Raw genomic sequence first — 23,051 nt, forward strand, 5'->3', positions numbered from 1 at the left:
GAAGATAAGCATCTTTTATTTGTGATTCAATAAATTGTCTTTTTTTAATTATTCTTCCTTTTTGCTCTTGTATGAACGGGTTGTATGATCAGATAATGTGTGTAGTATAAAAAGCTGTACCCAAAAGGGAATTCTTATTTGACAATTTGTCGTTTGGTACCCTACCCTTTTGGTTGTTGGGGTCCCTCTCTTTTGTTAGAGACACAATAATAACACCCAATAAAGGATTGCCCGGTCTGTGCTTTTTCTTTAGAAAAGGAAAAGTGCGTATATTACACACAATACTTAATACTATGCAGCTATGCAGTAATTTACAAATATACACATACGGTAGGTAGAAATACCTTGCTGACACTCTGAAATCACATTTGACCTCTAAAGGGTCCTGACCTAAAAAAAATCAATGGTTTCATATTAACCATGTCGCACATCATTCTGTAGGACAGTGTCAATATAAATTATGCAATTCTATTGGCTTTGTCAAGGTTACCACATTTAAAGATCGAATACTACATGTTATAATCCACTTCTGTGTTACTGACCTCACTGATCTGGCTTGTGTGTGTTTGCACCGCCACGGAACGCTAGGTGGCAGTCAGGGCCGGACTGAGAGCCATAACCGGCCCTGGCAAAATGCTCGGCCGGCCCCCTGGGGGTGCGACGAGCTCTTTGCCGGGGCCGGTTTTCGGCCAATTTTGTTACAGGGCCGATTTTGCAGCTATGCTGCCCTGTAACAAAAACGCCCCCAGGGCCCAAAACCGTCCCCCACCCTTGCGGCGCACCGGGGGATTGCCCGGTGCCCGCAACGGCCAGTCCAGGCCTGGTGGCAGTGCAGGATCGCGATGAGAGAGCAGCGATCGAGGAGCAGGCGAGCTGTCACTTCCACTGCCGGAGGACGCCTGGGGGGCCCCGTGGATCTAGGACCGCGGATAATCGGCGAATAGCGGTCGAGACCCGGTTTTTACACGGCCTGCACCCTGAGGTCCGCGAACTGCTGACTGCTGCCTCTGCCCCTGTCACAACATTGGCAGCCTGCGGTAAGGAGCGAGCAGCCTGCGTCAACACCTGGGCGGGGCGAGAGCAGGGGGGCGAGCGCGGCCTCTGCTATCAGAGGCTGCAGAGTGTTGTGCCCGGGTGCGCCGCAGAAAGCGACTCAACTAGGTTGGGTGCGGCTGCGTACTCCAGTGTGCCCTGCTCCTGATCGCCCTGTTATCTCTCTTCAGCCTCCAACTCAGTCTTCCCATTCAACCCCCCTCTTAAACCTGCACTCGCCAATGAGACATGTAGGCTGGACGAGTGGAGTAGTTTAGCCCTTTTAAACCACACAACTGTCTTATACAATAACGAAAGTGTGGAGAGTCATCCTGAGTTTCACCTGGAGAAAGAGAGAGAATAACCTTGAGTATCCTTGACCTGGCCGTGCACACTTGCAAAGGAGGGGAAGGACCCCTTTGCAGTTAGTAGTCCGTCACCCATTGGGCACAGTGCAAAACCGGTGATTGGAGGCCGAGTTGGAAGAGCCGAGGGGTTGTGTAGCAGGGTTGAGTAGGGTCCAGCACAGGTTAGTGCACTCCTGCTCCCCCGCTCTTGGTACCCCACACTCATCAACCGGCAACCAAAAACAGAGCGGAGGCTGGCTGTAGCCCACTGAGGCCAAATCTCTCAATTTATTAGAGCCACAGGAGTTCCTTTACTCCATAAGGAAGCGAAAAACTTTAAAGAAGGAAACCCAGCCAAATTAAGCTACAGTTACATCACAATGCGGTCTGGAAGGCAATAGAAAGAAACAACAAAAACCTGCAAGAAGCTGAACAAAGAACTTACATAATCACCTGGGGAATCAGAGTTGGTGAAATCCCCTCCCCAGGCACCATTACCGCCCCCTCTACAGCATCACGATTATAAACCTAGCACCTCGGTCCAAACAACCACGGCGGAAATAATAACCTCTCCAGCGCCCCTCACCCAACACCATAATATGCAGGATGAAATAAGTAATGATACAAAAAAGAGGACCCTCAGAGATTATTAAAAAAAAATAGATCAAAAGCCCAAACTCTAACCAACCCCAATGAAATACCGTCTTTATTAATTCAGCCCCCCCAAATTCTTCCTAACACCGACCTAGTTCAGATTAAAGTGCAGGCCCTGAAGCACGAACAGCTCCACAATCAGGTCGATGTCACATCTCCAGACAGTTGTTCCACAAGGGACGTACTCCGTACGTCAGAAAAAAAGGGGCCAAGATCAGTCATCCAGTCTGGAGACATGTCTCCTACTTTACAACAAGCGCTTCAACTAAACAAGGATCAATGTTCATCCCCAATATCAATTCCAAGCGACGACGACTCCCCTCTCAACACTAGATTACCCCTGCAGCATGAAACCAACCCTCACATAGATAACTCAGTCTCCCCTGGAAACAAAATAAATTCTACCCCCCATGCAGCGCAGTGGACCAGGACTACTCCGGGTATCATTAAACTATTTACGCCAACAACGTCACCCGTCTTGGTCCACGAGGAAACTCCTGAAGCAAACCAAGGGGAACCCAATGATCACTCCCCTTTTTCAAAACAGAATCAAATAAAACAAAATATGAGTCTGAAGGTCATGACCCCATAGCATTTGAATTCACCGCCGTCCGGCCCCACCTTTTACAAACTCTACATTCAACAGTATCGGCTTTAAATTACCACTCAGATAAACGCGATCAACAAGTTGACCTTTTAAACACACTAGCAGTATACACGGCAGGGATTGACAATAAATTGGAAGGCTTGAACACCTTAATTACAAAAGCACAATCCAAAGTCAACCTGACCCAAGCGATATGCTGCTGCTCACCAATCATTGCTAGCCTGTCAACGCTTTCTCAATTCCTTACCCTGGTCTTGACAGAAATTAGAAAATTACCATCAGGTTTGCAAGATACACCATATCACTCATGCCTGCTCACAAATAACGTAACTATCCAGAAAGTTAACGATCAAAGCATAAACCCTAATAAAATCAGTGACAGCAACAAGGTTTTACCAACTAAAACTGATATTCAACTGACCAACGTTACAGCACCAGTACCGTTTTCAGATAATCAAGTGGCTCTCAAGGAGTTCAGTATCTTTCAAACCGCCAAATTAAGTAATACAAATAACATCACGTTAAAAACAGAAACACTGCTTATGACTGAGACAAGGCAAGATATTGACACCTGAGACGTAGACTCGAGGTCAAGACCAACGAATAAACCCCTTCAAAACCAACATTTAAGCAAAAGGGAAAGGAAGAGACTAAGGAAAAAAATGCAATAAAGGCAGCACAGTGACCGAAAACACGACTAATGTCCCCCCTACGCCGAAAAGGACAACACACGACGTGGCTCAACCAATTCCGCGAGTTCTGATAGTATCTTTTTACTATCACAAAATTCATCTCCGCAAGTACTCACAGAGTCAACTAGTAGGATGCTATCATCTCCCGCCAACAGTAAAAATCAAAAGGATACATCCGTGGCCAGGGCCGAGGTCTTAGTAAAGTCCCCATACCAATTGACCCTGATGAGTCAGGAGGAGCCATCAAGTCGGAAACATTGCCCCATATGGTTAAGATCAGACTTGAAGACCCGATAGCTTCAACAAATATGGTAAATTCATCAAGGGATAACAAAAACCGGGAAAAGATAGACCAGTATGAGGACGAATATAGGTTAAGACGCAAAGAGAATTTTCAAATAACACTATTCAAGAACCGGGACATAATACAAACGGGCAAACATTCCCCCAAGATTGAGGACCACCAACCTCAAGAAGAACAAGTGGGACATAAGCAACAATTACATCATACCCAAAGGAGAATCAATTTACCCCAGCCAATAGATAAAAAGAATCATAAGACCCCCGGCCAGATCTCGACAACAACAAATCCAAAAACTAAATTGTTATTTATCCCTGAATATCACACCCAAGGACCACATGACATCCTGAACAGAGGAAACATTCTGAAACTTTTTAAAAACATCCCTGCACTGTGCCATATTGAATCCAATGATATAACTTCGATTGAATTCAAACCCATTGGATGTAATCAACTCACCGAACCAACGTTAATCACCTTTTCAACCGCAGTAATCAAGGAGCAGGTTCTAACAATGTCTGATTTACTTAATACATGGGGAATTAAAGCAGTTCAACAAGCGGAACCACGATATCCATCGGTTCTCGCAAAATCCCCGGCTTTACTTGATCAACCAGGACCTTCATCTCTTTCAGTATTAAGATCCGCCAAAGGCCGATCCCCAGGAAGGGCCATATGCCCCGAAACAGAGGAGGTCAAAATCACGGCATCTGACTGGGCTTGGCTGCCAGCGGCCCTGGACGGGGGAAACCAAAATTGAATCGGCATTCAACCCGGTCTTTCAGTATGCTCTTGGAATATTAATGGCCTTACTACGAAACTTCAATCTACCGATGTGATAACATTCTTAAACAAGCATTGGAAATGCAATAGGTCTCGCAATAGAATAGTTAGACATTTTTCTTTTTGCAAATGGAAGAGTGGCGTTGCGTGGATGAGTAGCGTTGCGTGGATGAGTGGCGTTGCGTGGATGAGTGGCGTGTGTGAGTGGCGTTGCGTGTGTGAGTGGCGTTGCGTGTGTGAGTGGCGTTGCGTATGTGAGTGGCGTAGCGTGTGTGAGTGGCGTTGCGTGTGTGAGTGGCGTTGCGTGTGTGAGTGGCGTTGCGTGGATGAGTGGTGTTGGAATGCAATAAGTATCGCATTAGAAAAGTTGTAGTTATTGGTCTTGTAAATGACATAATTTTTTTTTTTTGCGATGTTAAAATTGCTATATTGATGGCTTTGTCATTTACAATGCCAATAGTTATAACTTTTGCAAATGTGACACCTATAGCATTTGGAATGCAACATGTTTAGTATTTACGTGACTTATATGGCAGCTCTGGTCGTTATGCTACATCTCTAGATAGTTTTATCTTCCGCAAATGTGACACCTATTGTAACACAATATGTGTTGTGAGGGTGAGTGAGGGTGAGGGGATGAGGGTGAGGTGTTGAGGGTGAGGGGTTGAGGGTGAGTGAGGGTGAGTGAGGGTGAGGTGTTGAGGGTGAGGCGTTGAGGGTGAGTGAGGGTGAGGCTGAGGTGTTGAGGGTGAGTGAGGGTGAGGAGTTGAGGGTGAGTGAGGGTGAGGGTGAGTGAGTGTGAGGGGTTGTGGGTGAGTGAGGGTGAGGATGAGTGAGGGTGAGGGGTTGAGGGTGAGTGAGGGTGAGGGTGAGTGAGGGTGAGGCTGAGGGGTTGAGGGTAAGTGAGGGTGAGTGAAGGTGAGGCTGAGGGGTTGAGGGTAAGTGAGGGTGAGTGAGAGTGAGGGTGAGTGAGGGGTTGAGGGTGAACGGTTGAGGGTGAGTGAGGGTGGGGGTGAGGTGTTGAGGGTGAGTGAGGGTGAGGGGTTGAGAGTGAGTGAGGGTGAGGCGTTGAGGGTGAGTGAGGGTGAGTGTGGGTGAGGGTGAGTGAGGGTGAGTGAGGGTGAGTGAGGGGGAGTGAGGGTGAGGGTGAGGGTGAGTGAGGGTGAGTGAGGGTGAGGGGTTGAGGGTGAGTGAGGGTGAGGGGTTGAGGGTGAGTGAGGATGAGGGGTTGAGGGTGAGTGAGGGTGAGGGGTTGAGGCTGAGTGAGGGTGAGGGTGATTGAGGGTAAGGGGTTGAGGCTGAGTGAGGGTGAGGGTGAGGGGTTGAGGGTGAGTGAGGGTGAGGTGTTGAGGGTGAGTGAGGGTGAGGGTGAGTGTGGGTGAGGGTGAGTGAGGGTGAGGGTGAGTGAGGGTGAGTGAGTGTGAGTGAGGGTGGGGGTGAGTGAGGGTGAGTGAGGGTGAGTGAGGGTGAGTGAGGGTGAGGGTGAGTGAGGGTGAGTGAGGGCGAGGGAGAGTGAGTGAGGGTGAGGCTGAGGGGATGAGGGTGAGTGAGGGTGAGGGGTTGAGGGAGGGTGAGGGTGAGTGAGGGTGAGGTGTTGAGGGTGAGTGAGGAGTTGAGGGTGAGTGAGTGTGAGGGGTTGAGGGTGAGTGAGGGTGAGGGTGAGTGAGGGTGAGGGGTTGAGGGTGAGTGAGGGTGAGGGTGAGTGAGGGTGAGGCTGAGGGTTTGAGGGTAAGTGAGGGTGAGTGAGGGTGAGGCAGAGGGGTTGAGGGTAAGTGAGGGTGAGTGAGAGTGAGGGTGAGTGAGGGGTTGAGGGTGAACGGTTGAGGGTGAGTGAGGGTGAGGGTGAGGTGTTGAGGGTGAGTGAGGGTGAGGGGTTGAGAGTGAGTGAGGTTGAGGCGTTGAGGGTGAGTGAGGGTGAGGGTGAGGGTGAGTGAGGGTGAGTGAGGGTGAGTGAGGGTGAGTGAGGGTGAGGGTGAGTGAGGGTGAGTGATTGCGAGTAGCAAAAAAATCGTATGGAGCCAGGGGCGTAGCGCAGGCTCCTGCAGGGGGAGGCTGGGACAGGCTGGGGTACCCCTTGAACTCAATTTCTACGACTATCCCTGAGTTGTGAGAAACTGGTGAGGGGGGGGGGATTCGGAAGGACGGGGTGACATCATGTAGATTTACACCATGGCATCGTGCTCCACAGCAAGCGAACGTCTCCCACAAACGGCAACATAGCGCGGCACAAAAACTCGGACTCTTTCCCCTGAGGGAAACGCGCACAGGCCTGCAGAACGGCTTATTTCCACCCTGTCAGAAATGGCACCTCAGCATGTGCCTTCCCTCGTCACTGAACAGGGCATATTGAACAGGGTCGAGGGCTGGAGGGCTGGCAGCTCGTCCTGTTCTCTTCCGTGAATGTCTAGCTGATTTGTCTTGCCAATAAAATATTATTTAACCGGGAGATGGAAATGTGCAGAGAAATGGATAGAGAGTGAGCGGAGACAAATGGAGGCGGGGGCTGGGGAGAGCGAGGGTAGGGAAACAGACAATAGGAAAAAGTAGAAAGAGGAAACATGCAGCAATGGAGAGAACACATCAGAAGAGCAGCTGTAAAATGGGATTGCGAGAGGGAAAATGAAAGGACATGTGGGACAGAGGAGAAGAGCACGAGGTGACCCAACAGGAGTAGATGGGTACTGGGGAGACATGACAGAAGTTAGAGATTAAATAGGTGCGACGGGGGTAAGAGGGCTGAGATATAGGGGTGCTTAGAGCGACGGAGATGCAGGGAAGGAGAGTGACGGTCACAGAAGGGGAGAGGTGTATAGAGATGGCGGGAGGCGGACGAGGAAAATGGTTAGAGAAGGAAAGATGAAGGAAGCACGAGGGAGAAAAGGAAGACGTAAGAGGGTGAAAATGCGTAGAAAACAGAAAAGATTAATAGGTGGGGGAGAGGGCTAGCGAGGGGAGAGCAACAGAATAGACGATCGTGATTAGAGGGTGAAAGGAAGAGAGATGAGAGATCGTGGGACGGAGGTGAAGAGAGAGATATTCGTATAACGTGTAAGAGGAGATAGCTGGAGTGATAGATGAGTTGAGATGAGGATGAGGGACATCGAGAGGTAGGCGATTAAATGGAAACGTATTGAAAGGAGATGGGCAGTTGGAGGAAATTAACAAACAAGACGGAGGGCATTGCTGTGGGGAGGGGGTGGAGGAGAAATGCACACGGCGGGCAGGGGAGGGGGCGGAGCGGGGAGAGCGGCATGTGGGTGTGAAGAAGCCGGGGCCTTTGAAGTGAAGCTAAGCTTCACTTCAAAAGGTGTCGGGAGGAATGCGGCTGAGGGAACAGACGGCGATTGCGGCTGAGGGAACTGATGTGCACGCGCTTTTAAGCTCAATGCACATGCGCATTGAGCTTAAAAGTCACGGGCACTGCAAGGAATCGCCACGATTCCTTGCTTCTTAGTTAAAGGTTGTTTAAGCCGCAATAGGCTCGCAAGCTCGATGCGCATGCGCATCGACAGGCGAGACCTAAAAACCACAAGGTCATACTACTCCAGGAAACATGGTCCCTGGTAGTCTTCCAATAGAAGGATACCTGGAATATAGAGTACCCGCTCAGAGGTCACATAAACCTGGCCCACCCAGCGGCGGGCTTTCAATCTACATCTCAGTTAAGCTAAATGTTAATATTGCCCAATTTACATTTAAGGAAGACTGGATCTCTGGTATAATGATAGCTAACCCCAAACAGACCGACCAACTGATCTCGATCAACGTTTATATTTCACCAAGTATTAGGGAGAAAAAAACGAAGTTCAACCATTTAATCCAGACCCTGTGTAACCTAGAAAGTGAGTACAAAAGACCAGCCTGCCTAGTATATCCGGTGATTATAATACAAACCTCTTTCAAGAACTTCCCGAAGAATATGTCGCACCATGGCCAGACATTCTAGAACAAACAAAACCCACCGGCACCAAATATAGCAAACTTGGTGCTACAACTCAGTACGTTGGGCTACACAATCCTAAATGGACGTGTCCCTAAGGACAATCCACAGAATTGGATAAGATCAAATGGACATATTAACTCCTTCCTAGACTACACCATCTGTAACAAGGACATCCTCCCCCTGATCGAGAATTACGCCATAGTCGCTCGAGGTAACAGTGATCACCGTCCTCAAGTGATCACTATGTCATTTCATTTAGCACATCACGCCACAACAAGCCAAACCTCAGGATGGGATTACACCGAAAATTTCAAAAGGCTGAAATGGTGAGATTCAAATATACCAGCAATAATGGTTAAATGTAGAGTCCTGCAAGACCTAAGGAGCACCAATGAACTATCGCCAATCACAGCATGGGACACCTTCTCCCGGAAACTGCTCAAAAACTTTTCTCGTACTTCAAGAAAAACCAAAAAATGTAACCTAGCAATAACAACAGATGAAATTAAGAATTAAAATCAATACGTAACAGTATGCTAAGACAAGCTTGTAGGCACTCAGGAGAAGATCGGATATTCAATAAATATAAGGTAGCCCAGAATGCACTTCGACAAGCAATATTCCTTGAAAAAAACTAACGTTCCGAACAGTTTTGGCTAAAACTGACACATGCAAGTAGAAGCCATAACCCAAAAGCTTTCTGGTCATTCGTCAATTCCAAAACACACAAGCAGGGAGGACAAAGTAGTGCCAACATCTCCGAATCCAAATGGGTATTCTATTTAACAACCCATTTTGAGGAACAAGAAAAAGAAGCTGGCCACCGGTCAAGTCCCCGGTATTGGCCAAACTACGCAACTGCTGCCAACCATTAGGCACAATGGATACAGATTCACTAAAGAAAAAAGCTGAATCAAACATAAGGACGCCACCTGCAACTAATATTAAAACCTCCCTCCAGCCCCCAGAACCATTCCAACATGTTCTTACAAATTTTGGAACCATCATGGATAAAACTGTTCGAATCATAACTGAGGGTCGCGCAGATGGAGCCCCAGGGCCAAATGGGCTACCACAGGTGTTGTTTAAAAATGACACAGTATTCTGGGCCCATCAACTGGCACCCCTTTTTTCCAACTGCTGGACCAATTCGGTATTACCAGAATCATGGCGTGGCGCCATCATACATCCAATCTATAAAGGAGGCAAGAGGTCAGACCCAAAAAATTATAGGATGATCACCCTACTGGACGTAGAATCAAAATACTATGCCAAACTGCTCCTTCAAGATCTGGGTTCTTGGGCAACAAAAAATAATCTAATACCTTTTAACCAGACAGGATTTGTGCAAAAATCAGGCACCATAACAAATTTGCTTGCAATATCCGTCTTGTTGGACAAATCGGCTTCCTCAGGAATGTTAATGCATGGCTGCTTCGTGGATTTTAAGGCTGCCTTTGACCGCGTACCCCGTAGTCTATTATGGCTTAAATTGCAGAAATGGGGGATTCCACCAATGCTTCTACAAGCAATAATTGCGCTACACACCAACACATGGATCCGCATAAAACTTGGGGACGGATCATATACCTCAAGGAAAATCCCAACATCACGCGGAGTAAAACAAGGATGTGTATTAGCGCCCCTTCTTTTCAATCTCTTCATCTCCGACTTGTCAGAGTCACTCGACAAAGTTAATTCTCATCCTCCAAAACTCGCCGGGGTAAGAGTCAGCAATCTATTGTACGCAGACGACTTAGTGCTGCTGAGCCACACCAGGGTAGGCCTGCAGAGACTCCTGTATCAATTGTCCCTTTACACCACCGGGAACAAACTGGAATGGAACCTAACAAAGACAAGAGCAATCACCTTTGGGTCAAGGAAATATCGAGGAGGAGGCTGGGTGTATAATGGCAAAAGTGTCGAAAAAGCCATCTCATATAAGTACCTGGGGGTACACATGGATAGAAGGGGCTCAGTCTCCAAACATAGAGGCGAGGTAGAAGCCAAAGCTTTGACAATCCAGGTGGCATTTAAGACCCTTGCCAGGCAACTGTCTGGGCCGAGCCTGACCCCACTCATAACAGTTATGAAGGCAAAAATCATCAATTTCCTCACTTACATCCAAGAGATCATGCAAGGGAAGGACAACACCCTCGTGAATAAAATAACAAGAATATTCAAACAAGTGTTGAGCCTTCCAAAATCTTCATCTCCTGCTCAAATACGTCTCGAGTTTGGCCTACAAGACCATCAAGCAGTAGGGGCCGGAGCCTTCGTCAGGCTGTGTAACAAATTGCATACCTCCATAGAAGGAAGCCAGGAGGCTCTTTTGTGGCAGGAAATCTCAGCCGGACAACTTGGTAGATCATATTGGCGTTATCTACAGAACTCCCTAAAACTCCTGGACTCAGAAGAAATCTGGAGCTCGAATCCACCGCAGCAGGCACACAAAATCCACAAAAGCCTTTGGTCCTTCCATTCAGACAGAGCCCAATTGGCCCAACGTAAGCATGCCTGGACAATTGTATCACGGTTTCAGCCAGGGATTTTGGCCCCATATCTGTCATGTACATATTCTGTGCTATGAAAAAAAAGATTTGTGGCCCTCAGAATGGGTGAATGGCCTTTCCTGTACCACCTGCCGAGCTGGCAACGCGTAAACTAATGTAATGTGTAGGGGGTGCAGGAGTAGCAAGGAAACAATTGAGCATGTGGCATGTCTCTGCCGCACACTACTTGACGACCGAAAAATGTTGTTAAAGAGCGAATGGAATAAACTTGGCATTCGCACGTGCCGACGAGCTATCACTGCTTCAATGAATCCGGACAATTCACTGCTCAATATCCGGTTCACCAAGTTTATGACAAGATCAGTAAGAATATTTATAATCAGAGAGAGCCAGCAAGTAAATAATAGTCAATTGTAAAAGGGCGGTTTAAGCCCTCTGCCACACTAAATATCAGCTGACAACGGTCTTTTTTCACATGGATCATCTCTTGCCCCCGTGCGCCTGAAGAACATTTAAACCATCATACGTAGGGACTTCACCACATTAATGGACCCGCGCTACCAGCGGTATCAACCACTCATTCTCAACGACTAGGGTCTTGCCATGTGACCTTAGCAGATGTTAAATCAGAAGGGCCAACCATGGTCCCCAACTGTTTTTGATTGCCCGTTATCAAGTTGCACTGATCAGACGAAGTTAACATTTCACTAACAAAGATAGATGGCCAGGTCGTTTTAATTATTTATGGATGAATCTTACTTTTTAACCCACTGTGATGATACGAATGGACTAAACGGACACCCTCAGGAGGATTCCCAGAGAAAAAAACAAAAAAACTAAATAAACGTTTTAAAGCTAAGACACAGCTCCGAGACAAAATGAATGTCTTGCACTTTGTGTAAATACTTAAGTAATATCGATATACGTTTATTTAAATCACTGATAAATATTTACTATAGTAATGATTTTTATTAATCGAACAATAAAGCTCTACTTACTTACATATTGAAACCTTTTATAAAAAGTCATCAATAAAAAATCAATGCTGTTTAAGAGAAAAGCATTGTGAAACAACATTACATGCGTCTTTCTTTAACTACCGTAGGCCACAAACACACAGCCTTAGGACCAACTACTAGAGGCCTTTGCACTTCCAGGCTGTAGAACAAAAGCTCTAGCCTTGGGAGTGCTTGAAGCGTAGACTGAGAGCCTGGCGGGAGGGGTTAGGGGGGGTGGTCATAATTTCCTTGACCCTGCAAACGTCGACTTTTAAAATTATTTTTTAGAAGGGGAGGGGCCTGCTGCAGTCCTGCAGGGTGTAAGGTGGAAAACTCATGGAAAAGCTCACATGCACACAAATTCATGTGTAACAGCCAAGTGCCCCTTACCCAAGCAATCTCACTGTTCCCTTACCTTAAAAGGCAGGCACTGGGCGTAGACCTATGCATTCCATTTACCATGTGATTGCCGTGGGTACGACACAAGTAGTGAGACTCACGCTCAGTGAAAAGTCCAAAACCAGTTGATCTAAAAGAGAAAAACCCAGATGGTTCAAATCAGCGCCACCACCAGCTGAAACTCCCAGGAAGAATTAGCTGTCACTCGTGAGTATTCTTGCCAAGTCAGCGGTAAAATGTGGCAATGGGTTCTGATCAGACACACCACTCACCATTTGTTTTCGCTACCCTAGATATCTTGTGCTGGCCGCCTGGCACCAAGACCACCCACCTAAACCAAACAGGTGGCCACCTCGCCCCACAGGGAACCCAGACTGCACTAAGAACCCTCCTGGTTCCGCTACTCCCCGACTCAGTCAGGAAAACATTGGTGCAGGCTCTTGTCTTAAGTCGTATAGACTATTGCAATGGCCTGTTTCTGTCTGCTAACGAAGGAGTTCTGGCAAAGCTCCAAGTAGTTCAGAACACTGCAGCTCAACTGGTCCTAAACGCCCCTCCCCGAACTCCTTCCAAACCACTCCTGGCAAAACTTCATTGGCTGCCTGTCAAACAGAGGACCAAATTTAAGGCATGCTGCATAATTCATAAATGCCTTAATGGACTTGGCCCTGCATATCTGGTAAACAAATTCATTCCCTACATTCCCACACGCTCTCTCAGGTCTAGTGACCAAGGCCTATTATGTGTTCCCCGGGCAAAGAAAGTTAGACACGGTGGCAGGGCTCTGTCTGTGGCTGGGCCCTCTTTATGGAACAGCATCCCTAGATCTCTCAGACAGTGCTCAGAACATCTATCATTTAGGAAACTACTCAAAACGTTTTTGTTCCAATCTTAACTTATATTCCACCTGGTTCTCCCTCCCCTTTTGCTGTGGCTGCCAAAGGCGCAGAGATACTCCTCCGGGAGTCGAATCCAGCGCGATACAAACCCGCAAATAAATAAAGAAAATAAATAGTTTGGATGCATCTTGGACACTAAACGCCTATATGGACTGAACTACATTCCCCATCCTCCTCGAGAGAAAAGGGTCCATGTCCCCTCTTGCCTTGGAATTTGCAGAATCCCTGAGGGTTACTAAGGAGAGGCTATGGGCCTCAGCCCGGTCACACCCAGCACCCATTCTCTTCAGGGAACTCATCAGCCTCCCAGCAGTGAAGCTGGATGTCAACTCAAGACTATAGAAAACCCTTCCTTGGAATGTGACTTGTCACGCTGTAGGCACATGCTGTTGCCTTCCATCCTAGTGTATCTGCCCTATCCTTGGTACACCCTTATATGTTTACTTGGCAAAGTCCTTCACAGTCTGTCTTTCTTGATAGTTAAAAGCAACAGTCCTAGACAGAAGTGTCTACACCAACCCAGACTGAAACACAGGGTCCCGTCAGTCAAGATAGGCCCAACCTGGCACCCACTTTCTGTACCATACCATACTTCTTCAATGGACCCAGCGATACACTCCAAGGCTGGTACACCTAAAGTGCACCGGGCAGGAGTCCGCTAAGGCTGACCCTCTGCATCCTCTCCTTCTGCCAGTTCTGAACCCAATCCCTAACAGACGTGGTTTCCTGTCCAACTGTCCTGTTGCCTAAACCCATATGACCTACCTGTTTGGTCACCTGGCTTGGCAATGCTCCAGCCGCCACCTCAGGTGATCAAAAAGCTTACAATCCGGGCTGGTCAAATAGACAGGACCCATTTCGCTACAATGAGTATCTAACAGTACCTGTTAGTGGGTCGTAAAAATCTTCAGACTACATGCACATCCAAGCCTTGCCCTCTCTGCAGAGCACAGATAGCAATGGTTTCATAGTAACCAATTCTGAAAAGTATTTAAGGAGGTACATAGCTGTCCAAATATGGGCAATGCCAAAGGAAAAGGAAAAGCAGCACTTACCGGTGTGTGGTTGTGATATGTGGGGAAGAGGATGGCGAAGTGGAGGAGCTGGATGATGTACATCAGAATGAGAAAGTGAAACTATGGCCCTGAAGATGAAATGAATGACATGTGTGATATGCAGGTGGGGGCTATCAAAAAGATGGGGGGAGAAAAAGGGTGTAAGTGTATAACAAAGTGCAAGACTGCAGAGGAAATTAATGCGAATGGGAGTGCCTGAGATACTCTGAATTTCAGTACCCCTTCCACAAACCTCATAAATGTTTAATTCACAGCCTTATATTTTCAGAACTAAAGCATTTTAAATTCTGTCTACTTACATAATTTTTCTTACTCGTTTAACTTCTACAGCTAACAAACCCTGGCAAAGCCTTTAGAACTGGCTTGTTTGAGTTGTTTGTGTTTGTTGTATTTGGATGCAGTAACAGAAAACCCACCGAGACACACCTGAATACTGATTAGGTCACCTACTGTGTAAGGCACAACATTTTAATTTACATGTTTTAAGCCATGACTTAATTAAATCAACCCTACCTTTTGTAAAGGATTCGTATTTATGCTTTTCGGGCCATGTCTTTTTGGAGACCTTCACCATGCTTAACCCACTTACACTAATGAGATAGGCTAGACAGGATTAGGAATTGTTAGATTGCAGGTATGTATGTGGTTACATTGAAGGAGAGCTTGTAATCTATGAAATGAGGGGTGGGCAATGTGCAGAGATGCAGTAACACAGACACACATAATAAAACCAGACAGGCATGCAACTTGAGGTAATCTATACTCAGAAAGAGGATGCATGTGAAGGATAGAAGGTAAGGACAATTTTATCCTGTAGAGTTTTAGGAATATAGTGGGAGGAGTTTTTTTGAGATAGAATGCCATAGGTGGATGTAAATAATAGGAAAAAAACTACATTATTTGCATGTGAGATAATGAAGTATTAAGTCCTTTTGATAGCCGTTAGAATCATTGAAGCATCTGACCCTGCAATAAAATATGTTTGACTATACATTAAATCTAATATGCAAACTTTGCCTAGTAGGTGACCAGATATCTTTCTAAAAATGAACAAAACAGAACAAGCTACAGAAATAGGTCTACAGTTAGGCAGCTACCATTGATACAAACAAATGACTGCAATAACAAACCCCCAACAAATATTAGACAGAATTTGGGCTACTGCAAACATGCTCAGAACAATGAAAATGTGACATTACAAAGACTTTCAGATGTTGATGCTGGGACACAAGGCAATTTTGTATGAGCAGCGGGTGTTCCTGCCACACAAACTGAATAAAATGCCCCTTAGACAATAATTACACCTATTTGTGATTCAAACACTCAATTATAAAACCAAACTAAACAAACAAATATCTCTAAATAATTTCCCCCGAAAAATGACTTACCTACTGCATCGAAAACGTTGCAAAAAAAGTGTCCACTCAGGAAAAGGAAACTAAGAGAACAACGATATAGGGAGGGGTGTAACCACGTATGGGATGCATTTAATCATAAGCTGTAGTATTAATGAAATACAAACCAGAGGCCAGCAGAACTACCGGCACCCAAAATAAAGATGCTATGAAGGTTGAGTTCTTGGGCCATGGTTCACGCTTGGATTGAGTCGCACATCACTAACTCAATGCCCACATTAAAACATAGTTGTATACCACAGGGAAACAAAAGAATTCTTTGGTCGTGGCTGTACACAAAAACTATCTCCACAGCTTACTTACTTTTTTTGTAATCCAAGTGCAGCTGGCTATTTGCCATTAGACAGGCCGTTTTCTGTTGAACCAAAAAACAAACACAAAAACAAACACAAACTCTGGTCCCAAGCCCAGATGACCACCCTAAATCACACTTTAACATGTCCGATCCCAACATAGCTATCTTGGTGATATCCAAATCCAGAACCCAACCGACTGCCTGCCTGCCACAATGCTGGCTCCACCTCTTGTGGTGTGCCTGATGACCCTGGCCCACACTTTCAAAGGAAGAGAAGGAGTCTTGTAATCAAAGTGCTCCAGGACTGACCAGAACTGGTTTGGATTAGGTACAGACACTCTCTGCCTTCAGAGACAAAGGAGTTTGGTGTGTAAAAGGGGGGACCCAGAACTTTAGATCACTTCTGGGAATCAAGACAAACATTTGCTGAGAAGAAGAACCAAGAAGCTGAAGGAGGAGACTACCCTTGTGCTGTGTGTTAGGGGGTTGGCTTGCAGTGGTTGCTTCATTGCCAAAGAAAGGAGAAGAGGACTGAGTGTGCTTTTCATCAACTTGAAGAAGAATCTCCAAGGGCTTGAACTTAAGCCTGCCTCCTGCCTGAAGTCTCAGGGATACAAGACTTCACCAACAAGCTCCCCCCCTGAATTCCCTTGCTGGGAATTGAAGTGCCTGCTGTTGTGCTGGGCCTTCTGAGAGACTGCATGTCGCTGGGAGCTGGAAGCGCAACGCAACAACGAGAAACATGTTGCCTCTGCAGCAGCTCTCATCGCATTGCCAAAGAAGCGATCCACCGCTGTCATCATCGCATCACCGAAGCGCGGCGCATCACCGGAGAAGTGTGCCACAGAGGTCACCGTTGCATCACCGGAGAAGCGAGTCGCAGGGCCTGTCGCAGCTCCAAAGATCATCGAGTCGCTGCACGGACTTCGGGCGTGCACGCATCGCATCAACGTTGTCACACCGTAACCAAGACGCCATTTTGTCGCATCGCACCGGAGAAGAGTATTGCATCGAGGTGCCATCTTGTCGCCTCATACCGCAGAGCAGTAAGAAACCGACGCATCACCTCCCCACCCAGTAAGGAACCTACGCATCCACTCCCCTGAGTGTAAGGAACCGACACATCACCTTCCCTCTGACCCTTTTGTTTTCTTTGCGTTACGCATTCAAGGTACATTGAGAGTAAAGTGTCGCATTTACAACTTGAGAGAACTGAGCTATTTTCTACCATTTTAGAGTCTATTTTTGAGTACAGTATTGTGGATTTTTGTCATTAGGTCTTTAGTTAAGTCTCTATAAAAATACTTATTTTTATAATACAACCTGTGTGGTGTCCATCTGTAGTGTTGTCACTGTATTACTGTATGGGTTCACAAATGCTTTACACACTGCCTCTGAGATGAGCCTGCCTCTCATGCCAAGCTACCAAGGGGGTGAGCAGGGGTTATTTTAGGAGTGTAGCCCCGTACCCTGAGTAGACGCAAGGGTCCCTATTTGGTCAAAGATACCTACCTCTGCCAACTAGAGACCCCCAAATCTAACACTACTCTTAGGAGGCTTGCTGGGCTAGGTGAGACCCAGTTATCACGTATTTTTATATAAACCTGTCTGCTTGCTATGCAGGAAGTGGAGTAGTAGTGCAAACATCACAGCATTAAAGTGAAGTGTGTATTTTGTCTTTGTTTACAATAATTTAAAAGACAGCTCAGTGACTATAGTGGACCAACTATTCAGTACAATTATAAGTGCAGTCAGGCCGACTTTGGCGCTCGTGGCACCCGGTGCGACAATCTTTTTTGGCACTCCCTTGCCCCATGACCTCCTCCTCGTATTCCCTCAATACCACCTGGCAAATGTGCCCGTCATCTCTCCATAGCACCTCTCTCACAAACATTTCATTTATTTTAAAGTGCTGGTAAAGGCTGAATTTACTAATCCACTCAGCTATCCACATGAAATACAGATGGTCTTTGAAGCAGGCATACCCTCTATGCTACTCTATGGCGAGTCAAAACTTTCACTATACAAAACTCAGAACTCTCTTATCAGGAACATTAATCACAAGAGTTATCTTGACATTTTTATTGCTAACTGAAAGCTGGACACACAAGGAACTCTGCAGCAGGTTCTTTTAAATCATGTGTTTTTGACAAACACAGCGCCTGTTCCCCACACTTAGGTTAGTACCCTCTTTCAGGTCAGCATTCAGTTCAGCCGCACTGGTCACACCGCCCTAAAGCCAGTCCTGAGTGCTGTGTCTCAATGTCTTGATGCCTGATTGTGTTTCTGGATGGCTACCACCTGCAGCATCTATTTCAGTATGCCTCCAGTGCCTTTGCACAAGTCTTCTCCATACAGTGGATCAGTGAGCGACTCTGCAGTGTCTTTAGTAAGCCTGATGCTCAATGCATGTCTCAGATGCATTTCAGTCCCACTCAGGGTCCCTACAGTGTTCCAGGGATGGTACATAACTGTATTGTATTGCAACAATTACAAATCACTTTTTATCCCTATGTGGGACAATGAAGCACTTGCCCGTATAGTCAGCTTGCGCTGGCATGCAGCTGTGTAGTTGGATGGATCGGTGATGTCTTTATTTTTTATGTTATGTGGGAATTGTTTCCATGTCATGCATGATGACCACTGAGGTGCGATTACCATGTTATGGGAGCCAGCGCTTAGCGCTGTGGTGAATGAAGAAGTGTGAGAGATAGACAAAGTTTATGGTTTTTGGTAAGCTGACAGCTTTGAGGAGCTCTGCAGGTCCCTTTATGATATTTCTTATTATACTAGTCTACGTAGCTGGTTATTGTACTGGGTTGTCTATTCTGAAGTATTTGTTTACATGTTTGAGGTTCTGAGCAGGCATGATTGGCGAGAGAAATTGTGGCCAGATCTGCTGGAATGGACTATGTTATTATCAAACCATATCTCTCAATGTGAGATGTGAAAAAAGTAGCTAAAGAAGAAGATAATGTGGTCCAAAATTAAATTAATTCTGTATTTCAAAATGTTCTCTATTGTTTTTTTTGTTTTGAAAGTGTCATATTAGATTAAGTAAATCTTTTTCTTTATTCTATCAATAATTTGAATCTAAAATCTAAAAACAGGACATAGCAAGCCAATACATTTCGTGACTAAAACGGTAGATTTGTCGCTTTCTCGGGGCATTTTAATTATCTATATAGTTCAAAAGGTATATTAAAAATATTAAACATATATATTCAAAGAACAAGAAAGCAAATAGTCCCAATACAATCCGTGAGCAATACAAAATAGACAGTTATCATCAATCAGAATAAGAAATACAATGATTTGATCTCTTAATGTAAAGTATCAATGTATGTGCTATGTGCTTTTTGAAAATTGCTTTTTAAGTATTTGTGTATTCTATACTTTATTTACTTTGTGTATATTTGGTTCAGTTTGTGGAACAACTCCGTGGCTGTGCAATACAGGTATAATGCCATAAGTACATCTTTACAATACTATTTATACATCATTTGTCAAGCTACTTCAGTGCCAGCCACACCAGTACGTATTGTATGTAATTTCTGTATTATGCTTTTTGTCTTTTTATCCTTCTGTTCTTCTTATGTTCTTTTCTTCAATAAAAAAGATTTGAATTAAAAAAAGAATAAGAAATACAATTATAGTAAAACATAATTCGGAAAAACAAAACAATTTAATACAACCACATAATGAAACAAAACTCAGTATCATAATATAATATGTTCTGTATCCCAATTAGGTGGTATCTGTTCATATTAATCTTTTGAATATACATAACAACACCACATTCAAATAATTCCCTCATTTACACTGAAATGTGAAAAATATTTAAATGTTAAATCAGAGCTAAGAATTGAAAACATAGTGTTCTTACAATAGTTGAACATTTGACAACAATTAATTTAATTTCTACCTGGTAATACTGAAAGGAGGTGTGAGCTACAATTAAGCTTTGAATCCTGAGCTAAGATGGCAGTAACATTGCCACTAGGCATGGCCTCAGGCAGATGAGCCAGCCTCCCTACAATGGCACAGCTTGGACCTGAAGGCAGCAACAGGGTAACTGTAAATCAATTAATGAAAGTCCGTCGCTTCCGTGGTCCTATGCCACTGTCCGCAAGTGTAGCTATTTCTAAGGTATACTGCATAAAATATAACTGAAATAGATCTTGTTTAAGCAAAATGTTACCACTTCTGCCTTCAAAAGTGCAACATGTTGTATAACCCTGATTAAGTCAAACACTGCCCTTGTTCCTTAGCACAACTGTGTGTTTATGAGGAGCATGACTAAGGTAACAACAGATAGGTTTCAGGATGTAGTTTGTTTTCTTAAAGCCATGCACATGGCGGTGTGCATCCACCACACCCTGGGTTTACTCACCAACATTCCATGTCATAAAAGAGATTGGGTTTGTCAGGCTCCAAAAATGCTAATTGGCCTGCTTGGTTTCATCACAGGAAATTATATCACAGAACCTCTGCTCTTGGTAACATAAAGGGAAATGACAGCATACAATATCTGACTCTCTTAGTGTCACCAAAATGATATAACAGAGTATGGCTGTCAGAATTGGAAATTACATAGAGACGAGTGAACATTATTCAAGCACATACAACATTATTCCTACTTAGCATAATGCCCAGGGTCAGTCAGCCTATCTTTCGAGGTACATTCAGTTCTTAATATTACCCAGAAATGCACGCTAGTGATGAGATACACACTCCACAGTTGTCTGTCTATCCCTGTCTTACTCAGCTCTGGACAAAGCCTAGACACACTCTACTTTTGTCACACCCAAGGGTCATCTTATTCCTGATACACCTAGGCTCACAGTGCTCCAAATAATGCACAGATGCACTCAATTTGCCATTTGTTAAATTCCAAGCCCAGTCAGCCCTTAATAGAGTACAGACTTATCTCGCACTTGAAATGTTCAAAATTAACTTTTTGAGAAAGCCCACACTCATCTATCGCTTAAAAATAGAAAAACTCTTTTACTAAAACACAGATTCACCCAGCCCTTGTGATAGCAAGGCTCATTAATGTTTTGATAAAGCTTACAAAAACAACAAGAAGTAACTCAGCTCTTAATAAAACCAAGACCTGTTCAGTTGTTAATAAAGTGCATACTTATTCTGCTCAATAGAAAATCTATACTCATTCAGTTAGTAATAAAGTTGAATTATTCAGCTCTTAATAAAAATCAGAATTACTCAAACCTTGATAATACACATCCTGTGTGAGTCTGACAATAATTAAAATGCCAGATTCACCCAGTTTATAATTATGGCTCCAGGTTTTATGGCTTTTTTTTTACATTTCCGTCTGTATTTATCCATATTTATTTTTTGCAAATTTTAACAGTATTTAGCCATATTTATTTTGGGTTTTATGGAAAAATGAAGCTGAAATTAGTACTTGAATGCCTATCAGGTTTTAATGCTGTAAACACCCACAGAAGATAGATCAATGGGCTTATAAGAAAATATGCAAATTTCAGTATCAACCTTGTGCATATCTACTGCAGTTAAAGCCTCTTTACTAAAATTCCTTTCTTTTTTACCCCCCTCGTCTATCAATCTACACAGCTATTGGCCTGGCAGTCATGGCAGACAGTATTTAAAATTACTCAAAAAGTAACCTAGTTTCCCTTTTTGTCCATATTTAAAAATAAATACAGAAAAGGAAATAAATGTTTTCTATCTGTATTTATTTGTAGAAATCAGTAAAAACTGAAAACATGGAGCCTTATTTATAATACATTTCCGACTTACCTGTTTCTGGATAAACTCAGCACTTAATGAAGTCAAAGCACACCTGGTCCCTTGTAATGCCATATACTGGCTTAACGAAAGTTGAGGGAGCACCCCTGCAAGGTACATGGAGTGGCCCCGCTCAGGATTTAATCTGGTGCTCTCACGCCTCAGGACTGTGCTGAGGGGGCCCCCTGCACTCGGGCCACCTGCACCACATGGGATGTGGGGGCATGTGTTAAGCCACTGATGCCATATCTTCTCTGTTCTTGCTATAACCCAGACATGTGTAAAATTCAGGCTGACTGTATCACTGTACCAAGAGCCCCATAGTTCCACATAAAGGGCAGACTGAAACATTTGCCCTTGATAACACTCAGATTCACACAGCTTTTTTTAGAGCCCAGACGCAGTCAGGTTTTGATAAATAAAAGACATTTAGCTTCTGTTATTGCCCAGACTAACTCAACTTTTGCACTTAGAGCTGACTTACTTGGAGTAATAATAAAGCCCAGATTCCCTCTTCTAATGTTTAAGCCCAAACAAACTCAACTATTGTATTGTAATTGCATTTATATAGAGCTTACTATCCATGATGAGGGATTGTATTGCTTTATGGTAAATAGAATGCTACCTGGGACCCATGATTAGTGGTTAATTTAGTAGTATTTGGTAAAGGATATTCGTTTTGTGTTCATTGATGAAATCCTTACATGCATTTGCCCAGTTTGTTTATGGTGGAATCAGAGGAAGTTAGATGCCTTTAGCAGGGAGCAAGGTCAGGGTATCTTAGTTTGTGCAAATGATTGCTGGGTCATTAGACGGGGTAGATAAAGTTACCAATGGGATGTTAGATGTGAATGCACATCAGCAGTTGAGGGGTACGTTTGTTTATGCAAATGCTTGGTGGGGTGAATAGATAGGGTATAGGAAGCTTTGAAGATTAATCCATTGACCTCTAAAGTCAGCTTAAAGTATTCCTTGACATGTTCTACTCTTTTGACCTGGCTCTCATGATGACTACATTCTCCCTTGTTCTGTTGAGCTGTTATGATAAATGAAGAAAATAAAGAAGGCCCACTCATGTCAATGCAAGCATCAGCAGAACGTTGTGTGCAGATGTACGTATTAAAAGAGAAATACAGGTCTAAGCTATCAATAGTAGAATAGAAAGGAGTCAGATCCCAGGGGATGGGAAGTAGAGACAGGCTTCAGTAGAGTAGAGAAATATAATTATACATAGCAAAAATGGCTCAAATTCTGTGAACACGTCTCTGAGAAAATATGTAGATGTGGCAGCACAGAAGCACAGGATAGGTGGGAGATTAGGC

At 44.6% G+C, this 23,051-nt stretch overlaps 1 protein-coding gene across 1 annotated transcript in view; it reads left to right on the forward strand.

Moving 5' to 3' along the window:
• The window catches only part of MSL1 (MSL complex subunit 1), a 595,596-nt gene that overhangs the window by 3,811 nt on the left and 568,734 nt on the right, over window positions 1–23,051 (forward strand). The window lies entirely within an intron of this gene.

Source organism: Lissotriton helveticus, chromosome 5_1 (assembly GCF_964261635.1).
Source record: "Lissotriton helveticus chromosome 5_1, aLisHel1.1, whole genome shotgun sequence".
Lineage (NCBI taxonomy): Eukaryota > Metazoa > Chordata > Amphibia > Caudata > Salamandridae > Lissotriton > Lissotriton helveticus.